This window comes from Eriocheir sinensis, unplaced genomic scaffold (genome assembly GCF_024679095.1).
Source record: "Eriocheir sinensis breed Jianghai 21 unplaced genomic scaffold, ASM2467909v1 Scaffold624, whole genome shotgun sequence".
In the NCBI taxonomy this organism is placed as follows: domain Eukaryota; kingdom Metazoa; phylum Arthropoda; class Malacostraca; order Decapoda; family Varunidae; genus Eriocheir; species Eriocheir sinensis.
This window is the reverse complement of record NW_026111970.1, coordinates 239,194-258,937: the sequence shown is the minus strand read 5'-3', so window position 1 is coordinate 258,937 and position 19,744 is coordinate 239,194.

Here is a 19,744-nt window from a genome sequence, read left to right as displayed (position 1 = left end):
CCACCGCCTCCTCCTGTCCCTCGAACGTAAACCTCGCGACCACCTCCTCCTGTCCCTCGAACGCCAACCTCGCCACCGCCTCCTCATGTCCCTCGAACGTTAACCCCGCTACAGCCTCATACTGTCCCTGGCTCGCCACCCCCGCCACCGCTTCCTCTTGTCCCTCCCACGCCTCCCACGCCATCGCCTCCTACTGTCCCTCGAACGCCACCCCCGCCAATGCCTCTTCCTGTCCCTCGTACGCCAACCCCGCCACCGCTTCTTCCTGTCCCTCCCACGCCACCCCCGCCATCCGCCTCTTTCTCACCCTCCCACGCCAGCCCCGCTTCCGCCTCTTACTGTCACTCGCACGCCACCCCCGGCACCGCCTCTTCCTGTCCCTCGCACGCCATCCCCGCCACCGACTCCTTTCTGACCCTTGCACGCCACCACCGCATCCGCTTCCCCCTGTCCCTTGCATGCCACCCCAGCCACCGCCTCTTCCTTTCCCTCGCACGCCACCCCCGCCACAGTCTCCTCCTGTCCCTCGCACGCCACACCCGACAACGCCTCCTCCTGTCCCTCGCATACCACACACGACATGGACTCCTCCTGTCTCTCGCACGCCATCTACGCCGCCGCCTTCCCCTGTCCCTCGTACGCCACCCACGGCATCGCCTCCTCTTGTCCCTCGCACACGATCCACGATACGGCCTCCTCCTGTCCCTTGAATGTCACCCACGCCACCATATCCTCCTGTCCCTCGCTCGCCAACCCCGCCACCGCCTCCTCCTGTCCGTCGCACGCAACCCCCGCCACCGCCTCCTCCTGGAACACGCACGCCATCCCCGCCGCCGCCTCCTGCTGTCCCTCGCGCGCAAACCTCTCCATCGCCTACTCCTGTCCCTCGAACGTAAACCTCGCGACGGCCTCCTCCTGTCCCTTGAACGCCAACCTCGCCACCGCCTCCTCCTGTCCCTCGCACACCAACCCAGACACCGCCTCCTCCTATCTATCGAACGCCATCCCCGCCACCGCCTACTACTGTCCCTCGCACGCCACCCCCGCCACCGCTTCCTTCTGTCCCTCGAACGCCAACTTCGCCACCGCCATCTCCTGTCCCTTGCACGCCAACCCGGACACCGCCTCCTCCTATCTAACGAACGTCATCCCCGCCATCGTCTCCTACTGTCCCTCGGACGCCACCCCCGCCACCGCTTCCTCCTGTCCCTCTAACGTAAACCTCGCGACAACCTCCTCTTGTCCCTCGAACGCTAACCTCGCCACCGCCTCCTCCTGTCCCTCGAACGTTAATCCCGCTAGAGCCTCATACTGTCCCTCGCAAGCCACCCCCGCCACCGCTTCCTCTTGTCCCTCCCACGCCTCCAACGCCACCGCCTCCTACTGTCCCTCAAACGCAACCCCCGCCACCGCCTCCTCCTGCCCCTCGCACGCCAACCCGGCCAATGCCTGCTCCTGTCCCTCGAACGACACCCACGCCATCGCCTCCTCCTGTCCCTCGCACACGATACACGCCACGGCCTCCTCCTGTCCCTTGAATGTCACCCACGCCACCACATCCTCCTGTCCCTCGCTCGCCAACCCCGCCACCGCCTACTCCTGTCCCTCGCACGTAGCCCCCGCCACCGCCTCCTTTTGTAGCACGCACGCCATCACCCCCGCCGCCTCCTGCTGTCCCTCGCACGCAAACCTCTCCATCGCCTATTCCTGTCCCTCGAACGCCAACCTCGCCACCGCCTCCTCCTGTCCCTCGAACGTAAACCTCGCGACCGCCTCCTCCTGTCACTTGAACGACAACCTCGCCACCGCCTCCTCCTGTCCCTCGCACGCCAACCCCGCCACCGCCTCCTCCTGTCCCTCGCACACCAACCCAGACACCGCCTCCTTTTATCTATCGAACGCCACCCCCGCCACCGCTTCCTCCTGTCCCTCTAACGTAAACCTCGCCACCGCCTCCTTCTGTCCCTCGAACTCCATCCTCGCCACCGCCATCTCCTGTCCCTCGCACGCCAACCCGGACACCGCCTCCTCCTATCTAACGAACGCTATCCCCGCCATCGTCTCCTACTGTCCCTCGCACGCCACCCCCGCCACCGCTTCCTCTTGTCTCTCTAACGCAAACCCCGCCACTGCCTCCTACTGTCATTCGCACGCCACCCCCGCCACCGCCTCCTACTGTCCCACGAACGTTAACCCCTCTACAGCCTCATAATGTCCCCCGCACGCCACCCTCACCACCGCTTCCTCTTGTCCCTCCCACGCCTCCCACGCCACCGCCTCCTACTGTCCCTCGAACGCCACCCCCGCCACCGCTTCCTCCTGTCCCTCTAACGCAAACCCCGCCACTTCCTTCTACGGTCCCTCGAACGTCACCCCCGCCACCACCTCCTACTGTCATTCGCACGCCACCCCCGCCACCGCCTCGAACGTTAACCCCGCTAGAGCCTCATACTGTCCCCCGCACGCCACCCCCGCCACCGCTTCCTCCTCTCCCTCCCACGCCTCCCACGCTACCGCCTCCTACTGTCCCTCGAACGAAACCCCCGCCACCGCCTCCTCCTGCCCCTCGCACGCCAACCCGGCCACCGCCTCCTCCTCTCCCTCCCACGCAACCCCCGCAAATGCCTCTTCCTGTCCCTCGCACTCCAACCCCGTCACTGCCTCTTCCTGTCCCTCGCACGCCAACCCCGCCACCGCCTCTTTCTGTCCCTCCCACGCCACCCCCGCCACCGCCTCCTACTGTCCCTCGCACGGCACCCCCGCCACCGCTTCCTCCTGTCCCTCGCAGGCCACCCCCGCCACCGCCTCTTCCTGTCCCTCCCACGCCAGCCCCGCCTCCGCCTCCTCCTGTCCCTCGAACGCCACCCACGCCACCGCCTCCTCCTGTCCCTCGCACACGATCCACGCCACGGCCTCCTCCTGTCCCTCGAATGTCACCCACGCCACCTCATCGTCCTGTCCCTCGCACGCCACCCCGCCACCGCCTCCTCCTTTCCCTCGCACGGCACCCCCGCTACCGCCCCTTACTGTCCCTCGCACGCCACCCACGCCACCGCCTCCTCCTCTCCTTCGCACGCCACCCACGCCATCGCATCCTCCTTTCCCTTGCAAGACCCTCCGGCACCGCCTCTTCCTTTCCCTTGCACGCCACACCCGCCACCGATTCCTCCTCCTGTCCCTCAAATGTCACCCACGCCACCACATCCTCCTGTCCCTCGCACGCCACCCCAGCCACCGCCTCCTACTGTCCCTCGCACGCCCACCCCGCCCCCGCCTCCTCTTGTCCCTCAAGCAACCCCTGCCACCGCCTCCTCCTGTAACACACCCCACCACCGCCACCGCCTCCTCTTGTCCCTCTCACGCCACCCAAGCCACCGCCTCCTACTGTCATTCGCACGCCAACCCCGCCACCGCTTCCTCCTGTCCCTCTAACGCAAACCCAGCCGCCGCCTCCTCCTTTCCCTCGCACGACACACCCGCTGCCGCCTCCCACTGTCTCTCGAACGTCACCCCCGTAACCGCCTCCTCTTGTCCCTCGCACGCCACCCCCGGCACCCCCTCCTCCTGTCTATCGAACGCCACCCCCGCCACCGCCTCCTCCTGTCCCTCGCACCCCACCCCCGCCACCGCCTCCTTCTGTCCCTCGCACGCAACCCCCGCCACCGCCTCCTCCTGTAACACGCACCCCACCCCCGCCACCGCCTCCTCTTGTCCCTCTCACGCCACCCAAGCCACCGCCTCCTACTGTCATTCGCACGCCAACCCCGCCACCGCTTCCTCCTGTCCCTCTAACGCAAACCCAGCCGCAGCCTCCTCCTTTCCCTCGCACGACACCCCCGCCGCCGCCTCCTCGTTTTATCTTGCACGACACCCCCACCGCCGCCTCCTCCTTTCCCTCACACGACACCCCCCGCCGCCGCCTCCTTTTTTCCCTCGCACGACACGCCCGCCGCCGTCTCCTCCTCTCCCTCGCACGGCAACCCCGCCGCCGCCTCCTCCTTTTTCTCTCACGCCACCCATGCCACCGACTACTCCTTTCCCTCAAACGTTATCCCCGCCACCGCCTCCTGCTTTCCCTCGCACGCCACCACCGCCATCTCCTCCTACTCTCCCTCGAACGTCACCCCCGTAACCGCCTCCTCCTGTCCCTCGCACGCCAACCCTGCCATTGCATTCTCCTGTCCCTCGCACGCCACCCCCGCCACCACCACCTCCAATCTATCGAACGCCGCCACCGCCTCCTTCTATCCCTCGCACGCCACCCCCGCCACCGCATACTTCTGTCCCTCGAACGCCACCCACGCCACCGCCTCCTCCTGTCCCTTGCACGACACCCAAGTCACCGCTTCCTCCTGTCTCACACACGCCACCTACGCCACCGCCTCCTCCTGTCCCTCGAACGCCACCCACGCCACCGCCTCTTCCTGTCCCTCGAACGCCACCTACGCCACCGCCTCTTCCTGTCCCTCGAGCGCCACCTACGCCACCGCCTCTTCCTGTCCCTCGAGCGCCACCCACGCCACCGCCTCCTCTTCTCCCTCGCACGACACCCCCCGCCACCGCCTCCTCCTGTCCCTCGAACGCCACCCACGCCACCGATTCCTCCTGTCCCTCGTTCGCCACCCAAGCCACCGCCTCCTCCTGTCCCTCGCACGACACCCAAGTCACCGCCTCCTCCTGTCTCTCGCATGCCACCCACGCCACCGCCTCCTCCTGTCCCTCGCACGACACCCAAGTCACCGCCTCCTCCTGTCTCTCGCATGCCACCTACGCCACCGCCTCCTCCTGTCCCTCGTTCGCCACCCAAGCCACCGCCTCTTCCTGTCCCTCGCACGACACCCAAGTCACCGCCTCCTCCTGTCTCTCGCATGCCACCCACGCCACCGCCTCCTCCTGTCCCTCGAATGCCACCCAAGCCACCGCCTCTTCCTGTCCCTCGCACGCCACCAAAGCCACCGCCTCCTCCTGTCCCTCGAATGCCACCCAAGCCACCGCCTCCTCCTGTCCCTCGCACGCCACCAAAGCCACCGCCTCCTCCTGTCCCTCGCATGCCACCAAAGCCACCGCCTCTTCCTGTCCCTCGCACGCCACCAAAGCCACCGCCTCCTCCTGTCTCTCGCATGCCACCTACGCCACCGCCTCCTCCTGTCCCTCGAACGCCACCCACGCCACCGATTCCTCCTGTCCCTCGTTCGCCACCCAAGCCACCGCCTCTTCCTGTCCCTCGCACGACACCCAAGTCACCGCCTCCTCCTTTCCCTTGCACCCCACCCCCGCCACAGTCTCCTCCTGTCCCTCGCACGCCTCTTCCGACAACGCCTCCTCCTGCTCCTCGCACACCACACACGCCACCGCCTACTCCTGTCTATCACACGCCATCCCCGCAACCGCCTCCTCATGTCCCTCGCACGCCACCCCCGCCACCGACTCCTCCTGACTCTCGCACTCCACCCACGCGGCCGCCTCCTTTCTTTCGAACGCCACCCATGCGGCCGCCTCCTCCTGTCCCTCGCACGACACCCCCGCCGCCGCCTCCTCGTTTCCCTCGCACGACACCCCCGCCACCGCCTCCTCCTTTCCCTAGCACGACACAACCTGCCGCCGCCTCCTCTTTTCGCTCGCACGCCACCCATGTCACCGCCAACTCCTCTCCTTCGAACGTTATCCCCGCCACCGCCTCCTCCTTTCCCTCGCACGCCACCCCCCCCACCGCCTCCTCCTGTCTTTCGAACGCCACCCACGCGGCCGCCTCCTCCTGTTCCTCGGACGCTAACCCCGCCACCGCCTCATATGGTTCCTCGCACGCCACCGCCTCCTCCTTTCCCTCGCACGCCAACCCCGCCACCGCCTCATATGGTTCCTCGCACTCCACCCCCGCCACCGCCTCCTCCTGTTCCTCGCACGCCAACCCAGGCATCGCCTCATATGGTTATTCGCACTCCACCCACGCCACCGCTTCCTCCTGTTCCTCGCACGCCAACCCCGCCATCGCCTCATATGGTTCCTCGCACTCCACCCCCGCCACCGCCTCCTCCTGTTTCTCGCACTCCACCCACGCCACCGCCTCCTCCTGTTCCTCGCACGCCAACCCCGCCATCGCCTCATATGGTTCCTCGCACTCCACCCCCGCCACCGCCTCCTCCTGTTCCTCGCACGCCAACCCCGCCACCGCCTCATATGGTTCCTCACATGCTAACCCCGCCACCGCCTCCTCCTGTTCCTCGCACGCCAACCCCGCCATCGCCTCATATGGTTCCTCGCACTCCACCCCCGCCACCGCCTCCTCCTGTTTCTCGCAAGCCAACCCCGCCACCGCCTCATATGGTTCCTCGCACTCCACCCCCGCCACCGCCTCATATGGTTCCTCACCTCCACCCCGCCACCGCCTCCTCCTGTTCCTAGCACGCCACCCCCGCCACCGCCTCATATGGTTCCTCGCACTCCACCCCCGCCACCGCCTCCTCCTAGTTCCTCGCACCCACCCCGCCACTGCCTCATATGGTTCCTCACCTCCACCCCCGCCACCGCCTCACATGGTTCCTCACCTCCACCCCCCACCACCCTCCCTCACTGGTTCCTCACTCCACCCCCGCCACCGCCTCCTCCTGGTTCCTCGCACTCCACCCCTGCCACCCCTCCACCGCCTCCTCCTGGTTCCTCACTCCAACCCCGCCACCGCCTCCTCCTGTACCTCGCACTCCACCCCCGCCACCGCCTCATATGGTTCCTCACCTCCACCCCGCCACCGCCTCCTCCTGTTCCTCGCACGCCACCCCGCCACCGCCTCCTCCTGTTCCTCACCTCCACCCCCCACCACCGCCTCCTCCTGTTCCTCGCACGAAAACCCCGCCACCGCCTCCTCCTGTTCCTCACGCCAACCCACGCCACCGCCTCCTCCTGTTCCTCACCTGCCTCCACCCACGCCACCGCCTCCTCCTGTTTCTCACGCCACCCCGCCACCTCACCACCGCCTCATGGTTCCTCACCTCCACCCACGCCACCGCCTCATATGGTTCCTCGCACTCCACCCCCGCCATCGCCTCCTCCTGTTCCTCGCACGCCAACCCCGCCATCGCCTCATGTTTCCTCACTCCACCCACGCCACCGCCTCATATGGTTCCTCACTCCACCCACGCCACCGCCTCATATGGTTCCTCACCTCCACCCACGCCACCGCCTCATGTTCCTCGCACTCCACCCACGCCACCGCCTCATATGGTTCCTCACCTCCACCCACGCCACCACCTCCTATGGTTCCTCACCTCCACCCACGCCACCGCCTCCTCCTGTTCCTCGCACTTAACCCGCCATCGCCTCCTATGGTTCCTCACTCCACCCACGCCACCGCCTCATATGGTTCCTCACCTCCACCCCGCCACCGCCTCCTCCTGTTCCTCGCACGCCACCCACGCCACCGCCTCATAAGGTGCCTCGCACTCCACCCCCACCACCGCCTCCCTCCTCCTGTTCCTCGCACGCTAACCCCGCCATCGCCTCATATGGTTCCTCGCACTCCACCCCCGCCACCGCCTCCTCCTGTTCCTCGCACGCTAACCCCGCCATCGCCTCATATGGTTCCTCGCACGCCACCCCCGCCACCGCCTCCTCCTGTTCCTCGCACGCCACCCCCGCCACCGCCTCATATTGTTCCTCGCACGCCACCCCCGCCACCGCCTCCTCCTGTCCCTCGCACGCTAACCCCGCCACCGCCTCATATGGTTCCTCGCAATCCACCCCCGCCACCGCCTCTTCCTGTCCCTCGCACGCCAACCCCGCCACCGCCTCATATGGTTCCTCGCACTCCACCCCCGCCATCGCCTCCTCCTGTTCCCCGCACTCCACCCCCGCCACCGCCTCATATGGTTCCTCGCACTCCACCCCCGCCACCGCCTCCTCCTGTTCCTCGCACGCCACCCCCGCCACCGCCTCATATGGTTCCTCGCACTCCACCCCCGCCACCGCCTCCTCCTGTTCCTTGCACGCTAACCCCATCATCGCCTCATATGGTTCCTCGCACTCCACCCCCGCCACCGCCTCCTCCTGTTCCTCGCACGCTAGCCCCGCCACCGCCTCATATGGTTCCTCGCACGCCACCCCCCCCCACCGCCTCCTCCTGTCCCTCGCACGCCACCCCCGCCACCGCCTCCTACTGTTCCTCGCACGCCAACCCCGCCACCGCCTCATATGGTTCCTCACCTCCACCCCACCACCGCCTCCTCCTGTTCCTCGCACGCTAACCCCGCCATCGCCTCATATGGTTCCTCGCACTCCACCCACGCCACCGCCTCCTCCTGTTCCTCGCACGCTAACCCCGCCATCGCCTCATATGGTTCCTCGCACTCCACCCCCGCCACCGCCTCCTCCTGTCCCTCGCACGCCAACCCCGCCACCGCCTCCTATTGTCCTTCGCATGCCACCACCGCCGCCGCCTCCTCCTGTCTGTCGAATGCCGACCGCGCCACCGCCTCCTTCAGTCATTCGTACGCCACTCCCGTCACTGCCTCCTCCTTTCCCTTGCACGCCGCCCCGGCCACCGCCTCCTCCTGTCCTTCGTACGCCACCCCCGTCACCGCTTCTTCCTGTTTCTCAGACGGCAAACTCGCCACCGCCTCCTCCAGTCCATTCCACGCCACCTTCGCCGCAGCCTCATCCTTTCCCTCGCACGACACCCCCGCCGTCGCCTCCTCGTTTCCCTCGCACGACACCCCCGCCGTCGCCTCCTCGTTTCCCTCGCACGACACCCCCGCCGTCGCCTCCTCGTTTCTCTCGCACGACACCCCTGCCGACGCATCCTCCTTTCCCCTTGCACGACACCCCCGCCGCCGCCTCCTCCTTTCACTCGCACGCCACCCATGCCACCTACTACTCCTTTCCCTAAAACGTTATCCCCGCCACAGCCTCCTCATTTCCCTCGCACGCCACCCCCGCCACCTCCTCCTACTCTCCCTCGAACGTCACCCCCGTAACCGCCTCCTCCTGTCCCTCGCACGCCAACCCTGCCATTGCATTCTCCTGTCCATCGCAAGCCACCCCCGCCACCACCTCCTCCTATCTATCGAACGACGCCACCGCCTCCTACTGTCCCTCGCACGCCACCCCGCATCAAACCCGGACATATAAGCCAAGATCAACATCCCACCCAGACAATTAAGCCAAGAGCAGCATCCCACCCAGACAGTTAAGCCAAGGTCAGCATCCCACCCAAACAGTTAATCCTAGATCAGCATCCCACCCAGACAATTTAGCCAAGGTCAGTATCCCACCCTGACAGCTAAGCCAAGTTTAGCATCCCACCCAAACAGCTAAGCCAAGGTCAGCATCCCACCCAGACAGTTAAGCCAAGGTCAGCATCCCACCCAGACAGTTAAGCCAAGGTCAGCATCGCACAAAAAAAAAAAAAAAACAGACAGTTAAGCCAAGGTCAGCATCCACCCAGACAGTTAAGCCAAAGTCAGCATCCCACCCAGACAGTTAAGCCAAGGTCAGCATCCACCCAGACAGTTAAGCCAAAGTCAGCATCCCACCCAAACAGTTAAGCCAAGGTCGGCATCACACCTAGACATTTAAGCCAAGGTCAGCATCCCACCCAGACAGTTAAGCCAAGGTCAGCATTCCACCCAGACAGTTAAGCCAAGGTCAGCATCCCACCCATACAGTTAAGCCAAGGTCAGCATCCCACCCAGACACTTAAGCCAAGGTCAGCGTCCCCCCCAGACAGTTAAGCCAAAATCAGCATCCCACCCAGACAGTTATGTCAAGGTCAGCATCCCACCCAGACAGCTAAGCCAAGGTCAGCATCCCACCCAGACAGTTAAGCCAAGGTCAGCATCCCACCTAGACAAATAAGCCAAGGTCAGCATCCCACCAAGACAGTTAAGCCAAGGTCAGCATCCCACCCAGACAGATAAGCCAAGGTCAGCATCCCACCCAGACAGTTAAGCCAAGGTCAGCATCCCACCCAGACAGTTAAGCCAAGGTCAGCATCCCACCCAGACAGTTAAGCCAAGGTCAGCATCCCACCCAGATAGTTAAGCCAAGGTCAGCATCCCACCCAGACAGTTAAGCCAAGGTCAGCATCCCACCCAGACAGTCAAGCCAAGGCCAGCATCCCACCCAGACAGTTAAGTCAAGGTCAGCATCCCACCCAGACAGTTAAGCCAAGGTCAGCATCCCACCCAGACAGTTAAGCCAAGGTCAGCATCCCACCCAGACAGTTAATCCAAGGTCAGCATCCAACCCAGACAGCTAAGCCAAGGTCAGCATCCCACCCAGACAGTTAAGCTAAGGTCAGCATCCCACCCAGACAGTTAAGCCAAGGTCAGCATCCTACCCAGACAGTTAAGCCAAGGTCAGCATCCCACCCAGACAGATAAGCCAAGGTCAGCATCCCACCCAGACAGTTAAGCCAAGGTCAGCATCCCACCCAGACAGTTAAGCCAAGGTCAGCATCCCACCCAGACAGTTAAGCCAAGGTCAGCATCCCACCCAGACAGTTAAGCCAAGGTCAGCATCCTACCTTCTTCATCTTTTACATATTCCTTGTCATCTCCTTTTTTTTCTTCTCTTATATTTTCGTCTTTTTCTTTGTCTTCAATGTGTTCTTCGTCGTTTCTTCTTTGTCTTCTTCGTCTTCTTTTTCGTCTTCGTCTTCTTCGTCGTCTCCTTCGTCTTCTTCTTCGTCTTCTTTTTCGTCGTCTTCTTTGTCGTCGTCTTCTTCGTTTTCTTCCTTGTCTTCTTCGTCTTCTTCTTCGTCGTCTTCTTCTTCGTCTTCTTCGTCGTCTTCTTCGTCGTCGTCTTCTTCGTATTCTTCTTTGTCTTCTTCGTCTTCTTCGTCGTCGTCTTCTTCGTTTTCTTCTTTGTCTTCTTCGTCTTCTTCTTCGTCGTCTTCTTCTTCGTCTTCTTCGTCGTCTTCTTCTTCGTCTTCTTCTTCGTCGTCTTCTTCTTCGTCTTCTTCGTCGTGTGCGACGTCTTCTTCTTCGTCTTCTTCGTCTTTTTCTTCTTCGTCTTCTTCGTCGTCTTCTTCGTCGTCTTCTTCGTCTTCTTCGTCGTCTTCTTCGTCTTCTTCGTCGTCTTCTTCGTCGTCTTCTTCTTCTTCGTCGTCTTCTTCGTCGTCTTCTTCGTCTTCTTCGTCGTCTTCTTCTTCTTCGTCGTCTTATACGTCGTCTTCTTCGTCTTCTTCGTCGTATTCTTCTTCTACGTCGTCTTCTTCGCCTTCTTCTTCGACTTCTTCGTCGTCTTCTTCTTCGTCGTCTTCTTCTTCGTCTTCTTCGTCTTTTTCTTCGTCGTCTTCTTCGTCTTCTTTGTCGTCTTCTTAGTCTTTTTCTTCGTCGTCTTCTTCTTCGTCTTCTTCGTCGTCTTCTTGGTCTTCTTCGTCGTCTTCTTCTTCTTCGTCTTCGTCTTCTTCTTCGTCGTCTTCTTCTTCGTCTTCTTCGTCTTTTTTTTCGTCTTTTTCTTCTTCGTCTTCTTCGTCGTCTTCTTGGTCTTCTTCGTCGTCTTCTTCTTCTTCGTCTTCTTCGTCGTCTTCTTGGGCTTCTTCGTCGTCTTCTTTGTCGTCTTCTTCTACTTCTTCGTCGTCTTCTTCTTCTTCGTCGTCTTTTACGTCTTCTTCGTCTTTTTTTTTTTTTTTTTTTGCTCTGGTCGAGTTGGTTTCTATTTTTTTTGTCTTATTTTTGGGGAATATTTTGCTCTGGTCGATTTTTTTTTTAACCTTTTTTTTTTTTTTTCTCTGGTCGAGTTGGTTTGTATTTTTTTGTTTTATCTTTTTTTTTTTGGATTTTTCCTCTGGTCGAGTTGGTTTGTATTTTTTTGTTTTATCTTTTTTTTTTTGGATTTTTTCCTCTGGTCGAGTTGGTTTGTATTTTTTTGTTTTATCTTTTTTTTTGGATTTTTTCCTCTGGTCGAGTTGGTTTGTATTTTTTTGTGTTATCTTTTTTTTTCGATTTTTTGCTCTGGTTGAGTTGGTTTGTATTTTTTTTTGGATTTTTTCCTCTGGTCGAGTTGGTTTGTATTTTTTTGTTTTACCTTTTTTTTGGATTTTTTCTCTGGTAGAGTTGGTTTGTTTCTAAATGTTTTACCTTTTTTTCAATTTTCTCCTTTATGTTTCTTGATGCTGAGATGATTTTTTTTTTGAGATATTGCTTTTCTATTTTTGGGGCTCTTCTTTTTACCATGCCGGGAAGGGGCACGCTGGAAACTCCTGCATGGAGGCCGACGCCTCGAGGCCCCGCTCATGCTGCTGAAGGATCGTCAATTAGGGCGTGAAGCGCCTTTTCCTGAAGGGACCGCCACCCTCACGCTCCTCCCGCTCCCGCTCCTCCCGGTACCACGAGGCGATCAGGGATGCCGCTCGCCCCCATGGCTGAGCAAAGCGACCCCCGAGGCTCTTGGTTCCGGTGATTGGGTGGGCCATTCCTCTCTCTGGTATTTACACATAGGGCTCGATTCAACACATCACCTCGGATTCGAGTAAGCCGTTTTGGGGACCTTGGAGTTGACATTGCACCCCCCCGAGTCTAGAGCTGGTTGACCGCGCGGCCCGTGACAACACACACAGAATGATGGTGATGCCGCACAATGTGGAACGTTTCTCTCTCTCTCTCTCTCTCTCTCTCTCTCTCTCTCTCTCTCTCTCTCTCTCTCTCTCTCTCTCTCTCTCTCTCTCTCTCTCTCTCTCTCTCTCTCTCTCTCTCTCTCTCTCTCTCTCTCTCTCTCTCTCTCTCTCTCTCTCTCTCTCTCAATCAATGTGTTACTCCTTTCTCATTGCCACACCCTCACTTGCTTGTCTTTTCGCTTGCTTGCGTGTGCTGTTCACCCCCTTCACACACACACACACACACACACACACACACACACACACACACACACACAATTCCTCGGATAATTGTGAATAGGAAGGACTCATGACGCTGCTGATGCCCCCTATGTCCCTGCCCCCTTCATCTCCTCCTCCTCGTCTTGGTCGTAGAGAGGAAGTTGGAGGAGAAGGGGAAGTGAAGCCCGTCAGGTTGAAAGGAGAAATGGAGGGATTAGGGCAGTGAAGGGATTATGGATAGATCAGGATGAGGATGTGGATATGAGAGGGGTAAGGAATAAGGAAAGCCCGGTAGCGAGATGAGTTGCCGAGGTGAGACACACTAGCAGGTGAGTGTTAATTAGGGGGGAGAGAGAGAAGCTATCGAGAGGAACAGTGGAGAGGAAATAAGAATAAGAAAAAGGAGAATAGAAAGAGAAGGAAGGAGATGGAACAAGAGAGAACATAAGAACTGCAATGGACGTATAAAAGAAGAGTGAAGAAGAGTGGAAGTAAAAGAGTAGAACAGTAATAACGATACTCAAAAGGTAATACTTTGGTGAGTAGTGGAAGGGCTAGAGTGGACAGTCGAGTGCCGCGGGGCAGCTGGAGGGGGGGAGGCAGTTAGCAAGTTCAGAAGAGCAGTCAGCGCGAAAATATCGATAGAAGATAGAAAGAGAGCAACATGGCGGCAGAATTTAAAATGTCTCACACTATCAGAGAGAGCCCCCACAGCTCTAAATCCGGGTGTGTGTGTGTGTGTGTGTGTGTGTGTGTGTGTGTGTGTGTGTGTGTGTGTGTGTGTGTGTGTGTGTGTGTACTGTGTATCTGTGTGTGTGTGTGTGTGTGTGTGTGTGTGTGTGTGTGTGTGTGTGTTTGTTTGTGTGTTTATTGCTTGTGGGTTGTTCTGAGCATACACACACACACACACCCACACACACAAACACACACACCTACAGGGCCGGATTTAGAGTTGTGGGGGCCCTGGGCACAGCATGTTGTGGGGGCCCAGTTTTCAGTCTGTTAAATGGATTGGGGGGTGGGCAGTGAGCGAAATTTAAGCGATTTGGTTCAGTTGAGAGGGCTAGGGGGCGTTGTATTGGAATTTTGTGAAATAATATAATAATACGTTGTATTTATATAATTCATAGCGCACACAGAGCCAGTAGAATAAATTAATTAACCCTAAAAACTAGAGGCTACTGTCAAGTGATCATGTCACCCTACCCCACCCAGTACAAATGACTAAGATCGAGGAAAACACATAAGTTTTGTGTTTCGTTTGTGAGGATTTCACAGGCGAGAAGTGGATTGGATGTTCTTTGTGTCCTGAATGGTGTCATGTGGAGTGTGCTCATTTGTCTGGAATTAAGCAATATACATAAAATTAACTGCATTTGCACCCCATGCCTCCATAACGCATCTCTGGCTACCAGCATTGTGGTAAAAATGGATGAATTCAACCAAGAATTATCTAAAGATATATCTATTGTTAGGGATCGATGAGGTTGAAGCAAGGGCTGAGAAGGTGCAGGAGCTGGGATCAGTTGCTGACGCGGTTCGTGCAGACAAGGCAAATCTTAGTTGGGCTGAGGTGGCGAAGAGAGACAGGGAAGTCAGGAAGAATCTCTTGTTGTGGAAGCTTCTAACCAGGAAAAGAAGGCAACAGATACGAAGGATGAAGTCTCCCAGTCATTGAATGGCATTCACATAACTGATTCAAGATTCACAAATGGAGGTAATATTGTCATGAACTCTGACAAAAGAGAACAAAAGGGATGAGGCTGCTCAATAATTGGTGTCTTACTACCAAGAGTGTTGGAAAATAGAAAACACAGATATTGATATGCAATGTTGAAAATGAGGAGTCCAAGGAAAAAATAAAGGTGGCCATCTTAGACCTCAAAGAGTTCTTACTCACAATTGAGGGTGTTGAGAATAAGATTGAGCTGTTTTTTAGTAAGCCTGCAGCTGGCGGCACAATGCACTACATTCTGAGGTGTGATCCAACTGTGAGAGAGCTGACTCACAATAATCATGACAAGTTGAAATTAGAATGGAAAATATAAACAGGGAGAGACAGATTCCGTGCAATTAGATGCTATCATTGCCAGAGATACGGCCATTTTGAGGTCAACTGTACTGTTAAGAGCAATGGAAAGGCCCAAAAAAGTTTCAAATGCACTGACGATCACAAATCGAAGGACTGCGTTGAAGGATTGTGTGAGGTACAAGAAGCCTGAAATCAACCACTCAGTGAATGACCAGTGTTGTGTAGTACTTCAAACCGAAATCGAGAGAATTCGTAACATTACCGATCATGGCTATTAATTAGTGTTTGTACTCAAAGACAAATTGTGTGTTAAATGTTCAGTGTGTTGGAAATAATTTAGTGTGAACCCAAACACGGCCAAGTGACTTTGATGATGCCAATTTTTATCAAAAGGACATCAGTAGGCTATTCATGAAAGCAATCACGACTCACTCACTCACTACGACGATGTGAATAAGTGCATCGGGGATTATTATCGAGGCTAACATCATAATTGTTGACGGCCCTCGCAAATCTGCACCAGCAGCGGGCAGGGCCTGAAACCTCATCAACGGCAAACGGTAAACGGAGAGAGAAGAGTGATTGAAATAATAAGAAAAGAAAAAAAACATCGAATAATTTAAAATGAGAAAATAAAGAAAGAAAGGATGAAAGAAAGAGTCTAAGGAAAAGAAGAAGGAGGAAAGATACAAATTAAGAAAGGGAGGGAAGAAGGAAGGAAAGAAGGAAGGAGAATAAGATAGTTAATGGGATAAATAGTTGAAGGAAGGATATTTAGAAAGGAAGACATGGGAATATGAATAACGTTCCAAGGAATGATGCAGAAAGAGTGGGAGAACAAAATATAGGTCACGACTATTTCATGATCTAGTCTATACGAGAGAACTAAAACGATGAATAACTGTGAGGTAAAGACAGCAAGGCGAGGAAAACAGGGATTTGTGTATCATGAGGTAGAGAGAGAAATGAGGAACAGCTGAGAGGATTAAAAGCTTATAAGAAGAGGAGGTGATGGTGGAGGAGGACGAGGAGGAGGAGGAGAAAAAAAAATATAAAAAAACAGGGGGAAGAAAAAGAAAAGGAAGGGAAGGGAGGGGAGGAAGGGAGAGGAAGGAAAAGGAGTGAAGGAGGGAAAAGGAAGGAAAGGAAGGGAAGGAAGAAGAAGGGAAGGAGGAAGAAAAAAAATATATTTATATATATATATATATATATATATATATATATATATATATATATATATATATATATATATATATATATATATATATATATATATATTTATGTAAAATAAAGATGATAGGGAGAAAAAGTTAGAGAAAGGAAAAAGGGAAAGATAATAAGAGGAGGGAGAGAGAAGGAAAAGGAAGGGAGATAAGTATAAAAGGAGGAAGGACAAAAGGAAGGAAAGGAGAAAGAAAGAAGGGAATAAGGAAGGAAGGAAGGGAAGGAAGAGAAAAGTAATAATAATAATAATAATAATAATAATAATAATAATAATAATAATAATAATAATAATAATAATAATAATAATAATAATAATAATAATAATAATAATAATGTGTGTGTGTGTGTGTGTGTGTGTGTGTGTGTGTGTGTGTGTGTGTGTGTGTGTGTGTGTGTGTGTGTGTGTGTGTGTGTGTGTGTGTGTGTGTGTGTGTGTGTGTGTGTGTGTGTGTGTGTGTGTGTGTGTGTGTGTGTGTGTGTGTGTGTGTGTGTGTGTGTGTGTGTGTGTGTGTGTGTGTGTGTGTGTGTGTGTGTGTGTGTGTGTGTAATAATAATAATAATAATAATAATAATAGTAATAATAATAATAATAATAATAATAATAATAATAATAATAATAGTAATAATAATAATAATAATAATAATAATAATAATAATTTAATAATAATAATAATAATAATAATAATAATAATAATAATAATAATAATAATAATAATAATAATAATTTAATAATAATAATAATAATGTAATAATAATAATAAAAATAAATAAATAATAATAATAATAATAATAATAATAATAATAATAATAATAATAATAATAATAATAATAATAATAATAATAATAATAATAATAATAATAATAATAATAATAATAATAATAATAATAATAATAATAATAATAATAATAATAATAATAATAATAATAATAATAATAATAATAATAATAATAATGTGTAATAATAATAATAATAATAATGTAAAATAATAATATGTAATATTACTACTACTAACTCTACTACTTCTACTATTACTACTACTACTACTACTACAACATAAATGATACCTCCACCATGTTTATTTTCCCCGACACATAATCATGGAGGCTCCATAGCTTAGAGGTCATTAGCTAACTCTGTTCGCTAATGACTGTGGCATCCAACCATATCACTAATACCTGACACTAAATCACCTATCATCTGTACGTCTAGATCCCCTTTCCTTCCCTACTCAAGTCACTCCCACCCACCCTAATGTCCTCTCCACCACTGTGGCCCATAGTCCATATTGGAGAGGGGTGGGGCTTTTGGGCCAGAGTGTCTGGTGCCCCTGAGCCCGGGGATGGCCGCCCTGAGCAGGGAGAACGAGAGGCGACACCTCATCCAGGCGACAACGTGGCTCCTTGGCTGTTGCTTCTTTTCTGAGATTAGTTCTGCAGGGCGTGTGTAGAAGCATTGGGCCCTGGGACCCATCCGCCGGATGTGGTGAAGACGAGGGGGTGAAGCTGCCCTGATCCACATGTTGGATTCTTTCACCGTATGCCCTTGTCTTCTCCTGCTCGTTCCAGTGGTGGGCGGCTTGCAGGGGCAGCTCACGGTGACAGGCAGCCGTCGGGTCGAATATGCGGATGTCCATGAGACGCCCGCTGTCCGCGCACCCAGAATCCGCAGGCACTTACATCAACCGTGCCTCCTGTGAGGTATTGGCTGTCCTGTACCGAAGGTGTTCGCCGTCCAGGAAGCAGTGCCGGCTCGGTAGTGACGTCTTGGCATACCTCCCCAAGCATGCTGGCTGTCAGATCCCTCACTTCATCGTGTCGAATACAGACAAGCCTCCTTTTTTACATGTCATGGTGTGGGTGACATCATTTGGTGATCCACATGCACAGAGATCAGGCAGTCCCTCAATCGGCCAGCCATATCTCAGAGCAATGGCGTCGACAAATTATTGTTTGTTGAGGCTGAAGCCCTTTGCTCTGATTGGTAATGACGTTAGCCAGTTAGAGCGCCTGCCTCCTGTGCTGTGTGTATTTTCTACCCATTTCTGTGGACAGGTGGTGTGTAAGACGGTCCAGCTCGTCTTTTGGGCCTGTTGCCTTTCTTCTGAGATTTTCTTTTAATATCTCTTATTTCTGTTTGGTCTATCTCGCCCTCTGCCTCCTGAGCGATGATCCTGTTGATGAGTGACCTGGTAAAGGCTGATGGAGTTTGGTTCTCCTTATCTGCCAGCTTCTCAGGGTTGGTGATCCCCATCCCACCCAGTCTTGGGGAAGTGCTAGCATATCCTCTCTTCCTCCCCAAAGCATGATATTTCACCAGCGCCGGCAGAATACATTCTTGACGGCATTTTCAATGGTCGGAGGTGGACTGATGCCGGGGATGGTGCGCATCAGGAACGTCCACCGATGTTGGATACCGTGGGTGTACGCTGAATAGGCGGCGTGTGGCTCAGTCTTGGCAATGGCAGACAAAGCTTCTATTTCCTTCACCCATTCAGCTACTTTGTCTCCCACGTACTCCTTCTTATACCTCTGTCCCGATCACTGCACCTAAGTGTCGTTGTCCGTCTTTTGTCTGACGCCACTTCCTCTAAAAGTTTCTGCGGCATGGTCGCAATGTTCAGGTTTGACAATAAGGACAGACTTGGTGGCGTTAGGGATGTATCCTATCTCAGGGCCGGCGGTGTTCACAGCGTCCACCACCCTTTTAAGTCTGAGATTTTACCAGCACCTGAGAGGTCATCACGCATAAGCCACCTGTTTCACCCGTGTTTCTGCGAACGCGATTTCATTTTGGAGGACTGATAGGCCCAGGGCGTACATAGCCATGGCTATTGGGTCTGTGTTGTTCCCTCAGATGATTTTAACACTTTCACCTTTCCACTGTGGCTATTTGTGCATAAGTCAGTCGGGTATGTATAGGTATTTTCGACATACATAGCTAAGCTAGGGCACTTGGTTTTAATGTTATGTATCATAGTCTTTCTATTTATTGTGTTGAAGGCATTTTGGCGTCAACAAGAAGCACTACTTCGCACTCCACGTGGTCGAATATCTCCCGCATGGCATGGACTGCTGCTTCTCCTCCTGCCTGCTGCCCGCACAAACTTGGAGGTTCCCTGCTGCCATTCTCACATCTTCTTTGACGACAGCCATGATGCATTTGCCTACGATGCGCCGCAGGACTTCTCCGACTCCTCGATATTGAGGAGCAGATGAAGCACCTCGATATTGAGGGCATGATAAAAAGCACCTCGATATTGAGGAGCAGATGAAAGCACATCGATATTGAGGCAGATGAAAGTCACTCGATATTGAGGAGCAGATAATATCACCTCGATATTGAGGAGCAGATGAAAGCACCTCGATATTGAGGAGCAAATGATAGCACATCGATATTGAGGAGCAGATGAAAGCACCTCGATATTGAGGAGCAGATGAAAGCACCTCGATATTGAGGAGCAGATGAAAGCACCTCGATATTGAGGGCAGATGAAAACACCTCGATATTGAGAAACAGATGAAAGCACCTTGATGTTGAGGAGCAGAGAAAGCACCTTGATATTGAGGACAGATGAAAGCTTGATATTGAGGAGCAGATGAAAGCAGATATTGAGGAGCAGATGAAAGCACCTTGATATTGAGGAGCAGATGAAAGCACCTCGATGTTGAGGAGCAGA